Source organism: Pristiophorus japonicus, chromosome 5, assembly GCF_044704955.1.
Source record: "Pristiophorus japonicus isolate sPriJap1 chromosome 5, sPriJap1.hap1, whole genome shotgun sequence".
Lineage (NCBI taxonomy): Eukaryota > Metazoa > Chordata > Chondrichthyes > Pristiophoridae > Pristiophorus > Pristiophorus japonicus.
This window is the reverse complement of record NC_091981.1, coordinates 121,822,949-121,838,604: the sequence shown is the minus strand read 5'-3', so window position 1 is coordinate 121,838,604 and position 15,656 is coordinate 121,822,949. Positions and strand designations below refer to the sequence as shown.

The following is a 15,656-nucleotide window of genomic DNA, read 5'->3' as shown; positions in this document are numbered from 1 at the left end:
GGGTGTAAGTAAGAACTAGCCCCTCTGAATCAGATTGTCAAATTAATATAAGTCAGAGATTCATTGCTCTAAGGTTTACATTATAAATTAATCCAGCGTGCTTGCTCAAACACCATTTGACTTTTAACCCATAACAGCCATCAGAGAAACAATGATCTTCACCCTCTCATTCATTAGACTGCATTTGAATCTTGGTCCCAAAGGCCAATACAAAGTATAATAAGGCACTGTAATACACACACTGTCTCCATCCCAGTGATTCAGAACGCTTATGCAAAAAATGACTAAGTTCTACACATTCGGATCTAGTTGAGTCCACTTCAATACATCTTTCCTTCAGGTAGCAGTGCAGGTAACCAGGCTCATTTCATCACTATTCACATCAATGACATTGACCAGATCAGCTGATGAAGTGTATGTTTTCTGAAGATAAGTACTGTTGAGTGTCAGTTTTCATTCCAGATAGAATACAGTATTTTAGTGCCAGCTGAGTATGGACAAAACCAGTATTTAACAGGTCTAAGTGTCAATGACCAGAGAGATTCAAACCATTGATAACAAATGATGATGACTAAACCTTAACCATTCCCCTCCTGGAACAATAAATTAAAACACAACTGGAGGCACACCTTCTCCCTGTATTGAGGTATTATGTATCTTTCAGTGTTACTAACATAGGGCCAGACTTTCCATAAAGGCCCTCAACGCTCGACTGCCCGCTGAGAAGGATTGCTAATGCTCGGCGAAAAAACAGGCGAGAATTTCCATTTTGAGGGAAAAGATAAGTAGAACTGATCACCCGGTGAAAAAATCGGCGTTGCACACTCATTTTCGGCGGTTTTCTCGGTGGGTAAGTACAAAGTTAGCCAAATGGGCGGTCGTTACCGGAATGGACAGTAAGTACAAAAATTTAGGCCGGTGCTGCAATTGGGCCTACGGAAGGGGAAAAACTTAAAGAAAAAATGATCATTAAAAAAAACACATACAAAGCATTCCCAAAACAGTTTTAACCCTAATTGCCATGGTAAAATTAAAAAGTAACAATTAAATAAACTTTAACTTACCTTTCTTTGTAGGGTCTCCCCCTTACCGCCCTGTAAAAGCAGCTTTTACAGGATGAGTCTCTCGGCGATCTGGACGTCGGTGGTTGAGCCCAAATTTACATTCTGCCGGTTATTCTCGACATTGCACGTGGGCAGTTTGGTCCCGTCGGGCGATTTCAGATGTGGGCGATGCCAAGGAAAAAACTCGCCGGGCGAAAAACCAGCTGTAACACCCAGAAAATCGCGGACAATGAAGCCGAAAGTCTGGCCCATAGAACCTACTTTTATAAGTATAGTTATTGGCAGCACTTTTGATACTAAAAACATTTCCTTAAACTATGCTACAGATATGTTCTATTATTGCACACTATGGGGCCGAAATTGCTTCGCGCCCAGTATTGGGGCATGCTGCTCAGTGTCATGCTCAGCACATCAGCGCTACATGGGTGTGTCACAACGTCCCTCCCCTTCTTTTAAAGGGGAGGGCCGCTGCAAGCTCTGCAGCCACATTAGTGGCACCCACTGGGCCACCGGGGAGGGTTTCGGCCAGGCCAGTGGGCCGGCACCCAAGAGTGGGTGCGGGGTTGCCTGTTGGCGGACCTGCCGAACAAGCGGCCGCTATTGCCGTGACGACTGCAAAATTGGCCAACAAAGAAAAAAGATGCCAGCCGTGGCGTAAGGCCCTCTCCTTTAGGGCGGGTGGGGCAACCCAGCCACCACAGCTATGTGACCTGCAAAGCTGTCGGTGGCATCGCGCCACGCCAACCTTGCTCCCACAGGGCAATTTCCCAGGCGGGCACAAAGGGATTGGTGCGCTGCGATAAGGGGTCTGCACGCACAGCGATGACATCCAGAGCAAAAATTATGGGGCAAACCCGTTTTCGCCACCACCATCCTGGGGGAATTCTGGGCGGGTTGCTTCTGTTGCCTGCTCGGGCGAAAACCCTTTCACACCCCGTTATTGCCTCCCAAAGGTACGAACAAACTTTTTTGAGAGGGGCAATTTCGGCCCCTATGCCTTTGAGTGCTGTGTTTATATATTTCATTAATGATATATAGTGTTTCCTGATAGACTTAGGAACAAAGTGGCTATTTTTCATGATAGAGAAATGGCTACACCGAATAGTATGGAAGGTTAAGTCTTGGGGCTTTAAAGGACCCTCCCCCGAGTAATATAACTTAAAGTATAGGCTAGAGTTAGTGAACTTGCACACTGGAGCACATATCAGGAATTCAGGTGTGGAAGTCAGTGGGTGGAATGGACAAATTTTAAGTTTAATGGATAGAGCAATCCTACTGATATCCACTGCTCAATTTCCAATATGTATTCGAGCACAAATTCATCTATCCTTAAAATCATGTGATGATAATATATGGTTGAAGGGCATTTGTCTTTCTCAGACACGAGGTCTTTAAAAAATAAATCTTTCTAGATCACTGACTTTGTGGCCTATCACCAAGGTCTACACTATCACATTAATTTTCAGTAGCTAAAATATGTACCGTAGTGTATGTAGGCACCTTTAGTAATGACTCCACGAGGCAGGGTATGATACTTAAACTGTGCAGACTTGTAGTCCTTTATTTGCAGCTCCTGAGTGAGGACAACAAGCTGTGTGTTCCTTTTTATACTGGATTACCTGCAGCGTGCAGTGTGCAGGTAACCCTTAGGTCTCCAGCAGCAGCACCCTCTGGTGTACAGGCAAGGTGTGTACAGTGTAAGGGTACATTCAGTGTTGCATAACAGTGTTACAGACATCACACAGTAAACAGGCATGCATACACAACAACACTTCCCCCCACTAAGCATTTTTCATATCCTTATTGTCATGCCCAGGAGAGGTGATCAGTGGTGGGCTATGGGAGGTTGTGGTGTTACTGTTGTGGGATCCCTCGAGGGTGGGGGGGGGTGGTAGCCACGGCAGCAGTGGGTGGGGTGTATACACTGTGATGTGGGTAGTTGTGGGCAGGGCCACAAGACTGGGTGGGCTCCTTGTCCACCAATTAGGATGAGGGTCAGGTCATCCCAGGGTTTGCCAGGGAAGCTGGAGGGTATTGGCCTCATGCTCCTGGTGTTGGCCCTGGTGGCCAGGGGTTATAGGGCTGATCTGGTGCAGGTTGCCATTGATGGTGGCTGGGCTGCCCATTGACCACTGTCCCTGTAGTGGGTCTGCTCCCACTGCCTGTGTGTGCGTCCTGCAAGGGGCATCACATTCGTTCCAAAGGTCCAGGCTACATGGTCAGGTAGCCTGCTGGACCTGGGGGTCTCCCACAGGGGGATTCCATTGGCATCAGCATGGTCTCTGTAGGACCCAATGTCCTTTGGCAGTGTCCTACCGGTATACATGACACCTTGGCTCTGATCACACATAGTCGAGCCTGCATTATACATTCTAGCATTTGCATCACTTTTGCGTGCCCTGGTTTCAACAGACATGGTTACATTAGGCATTTCACATTCTTTATCATTATTGTTAAGCATAATAAACTTGTTCTCAACCTTACTAACACCTGCATTCATTTCATTAGTTAAACCAGCATCACAATTCATGGTTACATTGCATACATTTTCATACTTGCACTCTTTTATTGCATCTTTAGCTTTAAAGATGTATTCAAATAGTTGAAAGTTCCCCTTTAAATTTTTTTGGTTACCGGTCTCCTTTAAGGGAGCCTTCAAATCCGATTGGCCGCTCGATGTCACATGATGCTCCTCCGTGTTCACTCGTGGCATGGTGGAGGCCATTTTGATTACAGGTTCTGCTGCTTGTGGTGCTGCAGCCATCTTCTGGTCTTGCTGCAGGTAGGCTGTGGTGCTCTTTTCTTCCTGGATGTTGGGAATCCATTTCCTTCATCGTTCACCTCTTGGAGTGCTGCCCCGGCCCGGAAAGTGGAGTTTGGATCCTCGGTCTCGGAGATTTTGCCGGGGTGCTGTGGGCAGTCGAGCTGGACAGTGGAACCTCCGGATGCTGCGATGGATCCATGTTCGTGATCGATTGCCGGAGCCCGGAGGCCTGGTAGCAGCTTCGCTTGGACAGGCTGCCATTGTGGTCGATTGGCAGGATTCATCCAAAGTTCTTCAAAGGTCACTTGGTTCATCACAGACTGGCTCGTCCCTGTGTCGCTCTCCATAGAAACTGGGACCCCGTCGACGTCTACTTTAATCGTCCACGAAGAACTTTCGGTGGAGCAGGCATGAGTTCCATACTCTTCTTCCAGGGGTTGAGTAGCTTCACCTTCAAGTGTGTCGGAGCCCCGATGATCAACCAACTCATCAGAGATGCGGTGAGTAAAACTTTTTCTGCACAGCCTCTGAAAGTGCCCTTTCTTTTTGCAGCCTTTGCATGTGTAGTCTTTGTAGTGGCACTGGTGGGCCCTGTGGTTTCCTCCATAGCGCCAGCACAGGGCCATCCGGTTTGCCCCATGTGGCGGACTCAGGGTTGCGAGACTCGGGGCAGCATTTCTGCCTTTAGAAGTATCCATGCGGTGCACTGTGCTCGCCGGTTTAGAGTCCTGGGTCAGTATTCACTTGGAGTCGCCGGCCGAAACCATGTAGGCCTGGCTCACTTGAATTGCTTTCTGCAGGGTAACCATTACGTCAGCCAAGAGCAATTTGTGTAGGAGGCCTTCGTGGCCGATTCCGATGACAAATATGTCCCTTAGTGCTTCATTAAGGTGGTCGCCAAAATCACATGGTGCAGCTAGTCTTCTTAAGTGTGCAGCATACTTGGCAATTTCTTGGCCCTCAGGTCGCCGGTAAGTGTAGAACCGGTGCCTGGCTGTGAGGATGCTTTCTTTTGGTTTTAGTTGTTCCTGTATGATTGTTACAAGTTGCTCATAGCTCTTGGTGATTGTCTTCTCCGGAGCTAGTAAGTCCCTGACGAGACCGTAGATGGTGGGCCCACAACTGCTAAGCAGAATGTCCATGCGTTTGTTCGGTAGTGTAGCCGGTGTGTCCCCGTTGGCTATAAAGAAGTGTTCCAATCTTTTCACAAAAGCATCCCAATCTTCCCCCTCTGTAAATTGCTGAAAGTTGCTGAGGTTAAACATGTTGAGCGTGTAGTTCGTGACCTCGTATTCCAGTCGTCAGTTGTAGTGTAGGTCGGCACCTTTAGTAATGACTCCATGAGGCAGGGTATGGTGCTTAAACTGTGTAGACCTGTAGTCCTTTATTTGCAGCTCCTGAGTGAGGACAACAAGCTGTGTGTTCCTTTTTATACTGGATTACCTGCAGCGTGCAGTGTGCAGGTAACCCTTAGGTCTCCAGCAGCAGCACCCTCTGGTGTACAGGCAAGGTATGTACAGTGTAAGGGTACATTCAGTGTTGCATAACAGTGTTACAGACATCACACAGTAAACAAGCATGCATACACAACATGTACAATGGCTGTGCTTCCTGCATATAAACAGATCAATAATAAATTCTAACACCGGTAATTTCCTTTGGGGCTTTTCTTGATCCATTGCCGTAACTTTGGCAGAAATCTTGTTATGGCAGTGTAACGGGAGAAGGCCCAAGGAAATTCACTCCCTAAATGTTTCTTATTTCATTATGTCCCCCTCCCCTCCTGAAGGCATTTACCCTTGTTAGGATATGAGGGTAAATCTTCCATTTGCACATCCTCAGCATGGAGACTTACACACCTAGAATACATAGCAAGAAATTGGACAGCAGCTTGTAATTTTCTGTCCATTAATTATAGCGGATGGCATATCAGGGGCTGCATGTGCATGATTTCCTGAAACACACTACTGACCAGTGAGACTATGTGCCAGCAGAATGCAAGTACATAATATACCGTGCAGTTCCATGGATGAGCCTAGACAGAGTCATGGTATATGGGTCATGTCAAGTCAGAGGGTAACTTTAATCTAACCCGCCTGGTGGGAAACTGATGGGATTGGATTGGCTGCCAATTTTACATTCCCTTCCAATTTTACTGTCCAAAGCATGCATGGTGTAAAAGGGATGGCCGATTCAATTCAATCCTTTCAGTTACGCCGGATGGTTTAAGTTAAAAATATCTTGAGTGTCTACAGGTAGAAGGCATCACACTTGAATCTGATCTTGTCATCGGCACATACAGCAGGGATTACGATAGTGATCAGGAACAGGAAATCTAGCTGAGTTTTCTACTCTCTGGCTTATGGGCACGAAGACCAACAGTAATGCGTTTTGTCTGAGCTCAAATCAACAACCGGCAGGATTCAAAAATGGGGCATTTTGTTTGATTAAGACTACACCACTGGTGTCTTTACCTACAGGCCTTGGGGGAGATGCAAGTTTGCTGTTTAAAATTATATCTGGTCCATATAAGCCTATAAATAAGAAAATAGTCTGTTTAAATGATTTTGCCAACAGACATGCACCAGTTCAAACTTATTTAAATATACAGTGACGTCAGCTAGAAAAAAAATTTGTTATTTGCAATTTATAAAAATATATTTAGCTTACTCTGTAAAGATCACCCCACAGGGCATGTTTATGCATCATCTGAGATGAGTTTGTGCAGTGCATGAATGAAAAGGTTTATCCAGGCTGCATTCAAATATGTGAACCCTGAGCTCTCACTCCATTTAAACAGTGTGTTTTTAATTGATTAGAAGATAGTGGTAGAGACAATAAATATTGCAATATGGAATCAGTTCAGAAAGTAGGATCAGGAAATCATTTCCATTATACTATCACTTTCCATTAATCATTGGTTTCAATTATAGCTTTGTCTCCCCAGCATTTTTTGAGCAGCATCTTACCATAAATATATATATGAGTCTTCATTATTCATAGGTGTTACTTTAGTTTCTAATCTCTTTGACTTAGTTATAACTGATGTTTTGGGGAGCACGATAAGAATATGGATAGAAGATTCCTGTTTAGAGTCTATACCAGAAATGCCACACATCAAAAGTTTGTGTAATTGGGTCTGAGCAGGAAGATTGTTGCTGTATATGTGAAGGGATTAAAGACACCCAACAAGTTGACTGCAGTGGTTCCAGTTGACAAAGGTGAAATTTGTGCTTACTATTTCATTTACATGTATTGACAAGTTCTTCATCTAAACTTTGTCAATGAATGGTAACTCATCCTGAGTTAGCATTAAATCGGATATTTTCTGACATGAAGTATATACACAAAACATTGGGTTATTAATCCTTTGATATGCAGTATGTACACAGAGCATTGGGTCATCAAGAAAATTAATCCTTACAACAAAAACGTGCCTCTTGATTTTCAGCTCTTTTACATGATGTTCTGATGGGAATTGCCAGAATCATCCAGCTCATCCCAGCAGTGACTAATTCTATTGACGATGAGGTGAAGTGATTTTATCATTTCATGCTTCAAAGCATGTCTGTAATTTCTATGAATAGCCATTTCATATAAGTCCTTTTCAATTTTTTTACAGTCATATCTTATGCTGACTTGTGTCAACTTAGGTTATGATTGTTATCAGAACAAGCTTGGCTGGCTCCACTCGTGGCTCATTTGGTAAATATGGTACCAAGCCATCCAAACTTGGTAAGGACCAAAGGGGGTGATTTTCCCGGATACTTTAGATGCTAAAGAGCCTCTGAAGTGGCCAAGGTGGGATCTTAAGCTGAAATGCCAGTTTAGCCCGCGTTTAGCGCAAGAAGTCATCTGGATAAAGGAGTTGAAGCCAGCGCTATGAACTGCTGCCCGGACGATCATTAAGCAGCTGATTGCCACATATATTGCCCGATAGCGCTCATTAAGGTGGCTGGTGGAGGTTTGAAGGGGACTTTTGAAACACAAGAGAGTGCTTGGTCACGGCACCTTGCTAGGGGTCCCCTTGATCTGCAGGAGGAATGGAAGGAGAATAGTAGGCCAGGGTGCTGCAGGAGAGAAGGACAGGAGAACGAGGTGCACTTCTTCCCCCCTGTGGGCACAGGATATCCCTCCTCCTCTGGACCCCCTCCACCATGACCTCCAGTGCCATGTCCAAGAACCTGTGCGCCCCCTCCCTCAGTCCCTGAGCCATACTGAAAAGGATCGCTGTGTATCAACCAGCGCACTCCACACCTTCAGTGGAAGTGGGTGAGTGGAGTCCACATATACTGCTCCAGCGCTTGAGTGCTAAACCTGCAGATGTCTCTGCTTTAGCATCTCCAGGTAAGTTCAAATTATGGTAATCGGCAATTAGGACCAAAAATGCTTGCTAAAACCAGACTTTCAAACAAGCATATCTTATTAACACAGCACCCATTTGGTGCCTGTTTTCACTCTTTCACCAAAATAACCCGCTTAGTTTCAACTCCTGTTTCTGGCAAATTGGCTGAAGTTAAACTCAAAGTTTTAGTGATCAGGGTAAATATTTTAAATGCTGAGGCATTAACAAAATAGCGAATGATACTTTCGAGGAATATGTCAGGCTGGGGGAAAGCGCTAAATTGGATGCCCTCGGGATCGGTGTTGGGACATTTCTAATTTACATCAAGGCATTAGATTCAGAAACTCATTAAAGATTGGTAGGATTTGCAGATGATGCTAAACCATAAAGGGCAATTGAATCTAAGGAAGCAGCTTGGGAAATAAAAATTTGATTTGGATAAAATATGAAAGTGAGCCATATAACAGCACATAGGAAGGAAAAACAGACAACACAAAATTTTTCCCATTTCTGTGCATATTTGAAACCACTCTGATAGAACAGTTCCTGCCATGCAAAAGAGGAAGCCGTCCGCAGTCCAAGTGAAAAGTTTTCATACTATTGCGTTCATTTCAGTTTACTTACAGGAAACAATCTCAGGTTCTCAATATTCTCAATATTTGTAAATAACATAATCAGCTGTTATCAAGAGATCCAGGGAATTGTAATAACTGTTGTATAACTAGGTTTATTTGTGCCTATAAAAAAAAACGCACGGCTAGAAATTTGCCAGCCTGTCAATATTTGTTTTTTAATGTCATTTCTGTGAAAAAATAAAAATAAAAATGTCGTCATTTTTTTAACAGGGTAAATTTGGCCCGAAAATACACCTGTCGATAAAAATCGGCGTTGCTGGAGGATTCGTGTTGGAAACCGTCGTCCTCGCTAACTTTACCACGAGTCCAATATCACCAAAAGTAGAGGAGAAAGCACAAAAAAAATTCCAAAAATTAAAAAATTAAAAAATCAGAAAACATTAACAATACCCTTAAGTAATCAATCACTGAAAAGGAATTTTAAAAACTTCAACTTGCCTTTTTTGTAGGTCTTCCTACTCACCGACGTTTCTGAGGCTGCACGCTTGCATTTTTCACGTGTTATTTTTTCACCGAGTATCGATTCGCCGAACGGCCAAATTTAAGCGGTCCTAGTTTTTACGTATGGCAATCCACTTTTTGACGATATTCCGAAACCACCATTCTTAACCTTTGGTGAAATTTGTTAGGTTTCTTTTAACGCAAAAAAATTGCGTTAAAACGTGTGTTAGGCTGGCTAATATCTAGCCCTGTGCCTTTTATTTGTCATATTTAATTTGTAATGTGTGATCCTAAGGTTATGCAAATTTCACCATTAATCTTCTATTGCTTTGCTTTAAAAGAGTAGTGATTGCAGCTCCTGGATTAATAGTGCCTGCAGTTATACAGCACATGTTAAGCAATCTGTACACTGATGAGAGAGTTCAATTGCAGAAATTAAAATAGTTCACTCTAGTTCAGTCACAAAAAATTGTTCCATATTCTCAATCTCATTGCTGCAACATGTACATTCAATTTTAGGTCAGGGTAAGAAATCTTATGCAATGACTGGAGAAAATTCAAACTTAATTACAATATGGGAAACAATCTCAAGACTATGAGCTTTCAGCGAGAAATGCAGACCAGTAGGCAAGGTTGCAAATCATTGCTCTTGTCATTCCATCTAGCTTTCTTCCGGCAATCAGAATCTGAAACAGGAATATTTTGTTGAGATGAACACTTTATTATAAAAGCTCAAAGTATGTGGGCTCAATTTCTAATCTATAGCTGTTGCAGTGCCTGTTTATGCTTGTTATTGTTACACAGACTTTCTTGCTGATACAATAAAGTAAAAATGTATTTTGGCTGTACAACTATAACCCTGACCTACAATGCATGGTCAGACCATTAGAGGTATTTTAAACTTGTCAAAACATGTTTTTATGATAACTGCATGAAGACCAAACGTACAGATATATTTTCCTTTGAAATAATGAAAGCTTGAAAGCACATCCTTTTCTGTCTGTGTGGAGCTCCTGTCCATCACATTACAGGCACATCTGGGTTTCCTCATGTCAGATTCATTCATGCCTCATGCATTTGATAATCTCACCTGGCAGAAATGGGCCAATTACTGGAGACCTGTACTGATGCTCAATTTCAAATGTCTCAAGCAATTAACAAGCTGCTTAATCACCAAGCTCTACCAAAGGGCCATAAATACAGATGTGCAATGAAGAAATCAGGGGTTTAGATTTTTGCCTTCTACATCTGGGTAATAATCTGACAGAGTGGACTGTATGTCCTTTGTAGATTCCGCTTGATTTTCATTCCATTGAAATTAACGGAATGAAAATCAGGCAGGTTCTATAAAGTGTGGTGATCTGTCCCACCAGATTACTGCCCATGTGGTGCAGATGTAAATCTAACCCAGAATGTTGCTAGCACTGTTCACAAACCCATCATTTCTGACCATCAATCTGGGATCATTGGCAGGCTTCATGTAAAGCAAGTTGATCATGTTCGGGAACACAATATAGTCCACTAGCCAAGTTCACTGGAAGGCTCCCTGAACATGGATTACTGAACATATCAACATGTGGCTCAGAAACACCAAGTTCTGAAAGGATTTCAGGAAGAAGTACCCAACTTGAAGTGAAGAGTGTTATGTTCAAAGGACATAACATTGGAGAACTTTTCCTTTTATCTTGCGAAGGGACGAAGCCTCATGGGTTTTTGACAAGCTTGGGCTCAAAATTTATGACCTAATGGGCACACCTATGTACACGGTGGACTTTGACAAACAGTATCTCTCAATCTTCACAGGATTTGGAGTGACAACAAAATTCTGCCATCATCCCCGCGTTGACCCTTCCATCAACCCGATTATGCAGCGACTTCACCGTCTCCCATTCGCGGTTCGTGACCAAGTATCTGCAGAATTAACGCGACTAGAATCTCAGGGAATCATTGAGAGCATGGACTCCTCACCCTGGATCTCGAACTTAGTCATTGCTTGGCATAAAAATGGGGAGATCCGCCTATGCATCGACCTGAAAAAGGTCAACAAGGCCACCCTACCATTGCCGAACTGTCTTCAGAATTCCACGGCTCAATAGTCTTTATGAAACTCGACATGCGCCACAGATACCTGCAAATACACCGAGCAGAAGACAGCAAACCGCTCATGGCATTCACGACGCATGATGGTCTGCATCAGTATCGAAGCATGCCTACGGATTATCTTCTGCACCAAGTGCATTTCAGAAGATTGTCACTACTATGCTAGTAAGCATAGAGGGAGCCCTTAATCTGCTTGACGATATCGTCATCCATGGACGGTCAATGGAAGAACATGAGCAGCGACTTCATGCAGTTATGGCTAGACGTGCTACACATAACATTACACTTAATGCTGATAGTGTACATTCGCTGCTGGAGAAATAAACTTTCTGGGCTACAGAGTCAGAGCACAAGGTGTGAAGCCAATGCTTATCATTGACACGATCCAGCGAATGCAGGAGGCTACCAACATCAAAGAACTGTCATCATTCCTCAGCACTTGCAACTTCTATCTGAAGTTCGTCCCGCACTACACGCACATTGCCGAACCACTTCGCAAGTTGCTGCGCAAGGACATCCCTTGGGAATGGACAGATTCCCAGGCTCAGGCATTCACCACGCTTAAGGTGGAAATTCTATCCTCGTGCACTTTGATCTGAATACCACTACGTACATCACCACGGATGCATCAAGCAACACCATGGGTGCTGTGCTCTCACAATGGATTGACGGCCTGGAACTCCCAGTCGCCTTCGTCTCTCACATGATCTTGTCTGCAGAACGTAAATACTCTACAGGGGAATGCGAAGCATTCGTTTGCATCTATGCATGTGTACGCTGGCACATCTGCCTCTATGGTAGGAAATTTACCCTCCGTAGGGATCACCAAGCGCTAACTACGCTACTCGCTACAACTGGATCTGGGCACAGACCACTACGAATCAGCCAATGGTCAGATCGCCTTCATCAGTATAACTTTGATGAACAGTACATCACTGGCAGTCGCAACCATGTAGGTGACACGCTCAGCCGCTTGACACCTGTTTCGGACTCTGGTGCTGACTTGTTCACAGATGACACATATGTCACTCAGTCCATCAGAAACCTTGTCTCCGGCGACGAACTCAAAACTGAATCACAGAGTGATGCTATGTTCCAGCACGTGAACCACTTCCTCCAGACTGAGTGGCCTAAGCAAATTCTGGATGCAGAATTCAGCATGCAGTCTGAGCAAAAAGGCCACAAACATCCGACCAGCACCAATGAAGCCCATTCCATGGCCACAAAAACCATAGCAATAACTTCAGTTGGATATCTTCAGTCCAGTTGAAGCAGCTCCACAACACCGGCATTATCTTGTTGTTGTACATGACCTGTTGTCCAAATGGCCCGAAATCGCCATAACAAGTTCAGTGACCTCATCAACAATCATCACTATTCTGCAGCATATTTTCATGAAATGGAGCCTCCCAGAGGTCATAATCACTGACAATGGATCACAGTTTGTGTCCAACCAGTTTCCGGATTTCCTCATTCGTCGTGCTGTCGCACATTGCCTTACTGCTTGGTACAGCAACGGAGGCGTTGAGCGTTTTAACCGTGTCACCAAAGAGGGTTTGAAAGCCAACCTTGCAGCAGGCCAAACATTCGACGAAGCGGTTCAAACCATTCTCCGCACATACCGATCAACAAAGCACTCGCTAATGGGGAAGACACCTGCTGAGTTCATGATTGGGCGGAATCTTCACTGGCTACTGGACATTCTCAAATCCCAAGCCAAACCTAGCGTGAAGATAACCACATTCGCATCCCAAATTTCAGAATGGCAACAAAAAGCGAAGTCATACATTGACACAAAACAACGCGCTCCAAAGCCCCAACTGAAGAACGGAGATTGGGTCAGAGTTAAGAGCCCAAACCGAAGTCAAAAGCTCGCATCTTCACTTTCGCATCCAAAACAGATCAGGCGAAAGTTCAGTCCCCACACCTACGAGCTCAATGATGGAACTCGATGGAACACTCGTAGACTGATCCCAACTCACGTGCCAACAGACCAGCAGGATGGAACAGAGGCACCATCCTGTTTCCCAACCAATAACCTGGATCAAACAGCGCAAGCTCCACACTGGTCTCCGCGAATCAGAACACGACCTGGCTATCTCACGGACTTTCTCTGTACATAGACTGTGGTTTTTAAAAAAAGGGGGAAAAATGTGATGTTCATACTCTATTTATTTGTTACACCTCACTGAACGGGCATTAGGATCCTGTGGGAGCTATTTACAGCTGCTATACTCATGCTGGTTCATGCCGGTTTGGGGACTCCATTTTGGGTTGTATAAAAGCACAGTTAAGTTACATTTCTCCTGGCTCAGTTTGTCAGTTATTTACACGTACACAACAAAGAAAAAGAAAGAACTTTCATTTATATAGCACCATATCATGTCCTCAGGATTGTTTCACAACCGATGAATTACTTCTGATGTGCAGTCACTGCTGTTTTGTACACATATGCGGTACTCAATTTACACACAGCAAGATCCCACAAAATGGGTAAATGGCTGACCAGATAATCTATTTTTTGGTTTTGTTGTTTGAGGGAACAATGTTAACAGGACACAGATAGAATTCCCTTCTCTGCTTCAAATACTGCCATGGGATTGTTTATATCCACCCAAGCAGGCAGACAGAGCCTCAGCTTAACATCTCATCCAAAAGATGGTACCTTTGCCAATGCAGCACTCCCTCAGCATTACATTGAAATGTCTTCTAAATTATGTAATCAAGTCCATAGTGCGGCATTAACCCAGAACATCGTAATGCAAAGGCAGGTGTGCTGCCAACTGAGCCAAGCTGATACTAAAGTTAGTGTGAAAATGAAACTGCAAATGCTGCAGCTTTTACTAAGGAGGGCATGCATTTTTCTTGAAATGACAGCTGAAGACATTCCAAATGATGTTATCAAAAGCTGCAGTTCACAGATAATTATGGCAAGATGTTCTAATGAAGAAGTACTGTTCTGACAACTCTGAAATCCTTTTCCTCCTTTAATCCCAAGACTAAGGCAACTGAAATGAATGTCCATTGCAACTAAGCACTGAGTGTTGGTAAGTGTTGAGCAGGTGACTAAATTGATAGGTTTAAGAAGGAAGATTGTTGCAGCCATTTGTGGTTATTTCTGTTATGTATTTAACCCTTTGTAACCTGCATGATACCTGACCACCAGAGGGCCCACCTGTTGGAGTCCCAAGGGATCCGAGCATCCTTTGGGAGCACAGTATATAAGCAGGCCACCCACGAGGTACCTGCACTCTGGAATCTTATTAAAGGAGCTAATGTCACACTTGCTCATTACACACAGTACTCAGTTTCACCCTTTATCATGAGTGTATCAATTGGAGACTAGGTAACGAACAACCGCATGAAAATGCAAAGAACAGTTGGCATCCTGGAGAAGTTCTCAGAAGGGGACGATTTGGAGGCCTTTGTGGAGAGACTCGACCAATACTTCATGGCCAACGAGCTGGAAGGGGATGAGAATGCTACCAAACGAAGGGCGATCCTCCTAACTGTCTGTGGGGCAACATCCTATGGCCTCATGAAGAATCTCCTGGCCCCGGCAAAACCAACAGAGAAATCCTACGAAGAATTGTGTACGCTGGGCGCTTATGCGTGCAGGAGTTTGTCCAAGGCCGAAAGGGCCTACAGCATTGTTGAAAAAGAGGCTCTGGCGTGCATTTACGGGTAAAAAAAATGCACCAGTACTTATTTGGCCTCAAGTTTGAGCTTGAAACTGACCACAAGCTGCTCATATCGCTGTTCTCTGAGAGCAAAGGCATTAATACCAATGCCTCTCCAAAGATGGGCGCTCACGCTGTCAGCATACAATTATGTAATCCACCACAGAATGGGCACAGAGAACTGCGCAGATGCTCTCAGTTGGCTGCCATTGCCCACCACCGGGGTGGAAATGGCACAGCCAGCGGACTTGCTCAAGGACATGGAGGCATTCGAGAACGAGAAGTCCCCCGTTACGGCCTGCCAGATCAAGACCTGAACCAGCCAGGACCCTTTACTATCCTTGGTATAAAAACCATGTCCTCCATGGGAGCTGGTCCGGTGTCCCAGTGGAGATGCAGGAGGCGATTAAGCTGTTCCACAGACGCAAAGATGAGTTGTCCCTGCAGGCGGACTGTCTATTGTGGGGTAATCGCGTGGTGTTGCCCAAGAAAGGCAGAGACATATTCATATGTGAACTGCACAGCACCCACCCAGGCATCGTAATGATGAAAGCTATAGCCAGATCCCACGTATGGTGGCCTGGCATCGACTCAGATTTAGAGTCATGCGTGCGCCAGTACAACACT

The 15,656-nt window shown here is 44.4% G+C and overlaps 1 protein-coding gene across 15 annotated transcripts in view; it reads right to left on the bottom strand.

The window, feature by feature from the left end:
* Nucleotides 1-15,656, bottom strand: part of LOC139264436 (zinc finger protein 385D-like) — a 1,282,821-nt gene that overhangs the window by 1,144,573 nt on the left and 122,592 nt on the right. For 4 of the 15 annotated variants that reach the window (XM_070880898.1, XM_070880904.1, XM_070880903.1 and 1 more), the window contains exon 2: nt 1,065-1,267. The exons of the other annotated variants lie outside the window; for them this stretch is intronic. The gene's annotated coding sequence lies outside the window, so the exon portion shown is untranslated. The remainder of the gene's footprint in view (nt 1-1,064; nt 1,268-15,656) is intronic. 15 annotated transcript variants of the gene reach the window in all.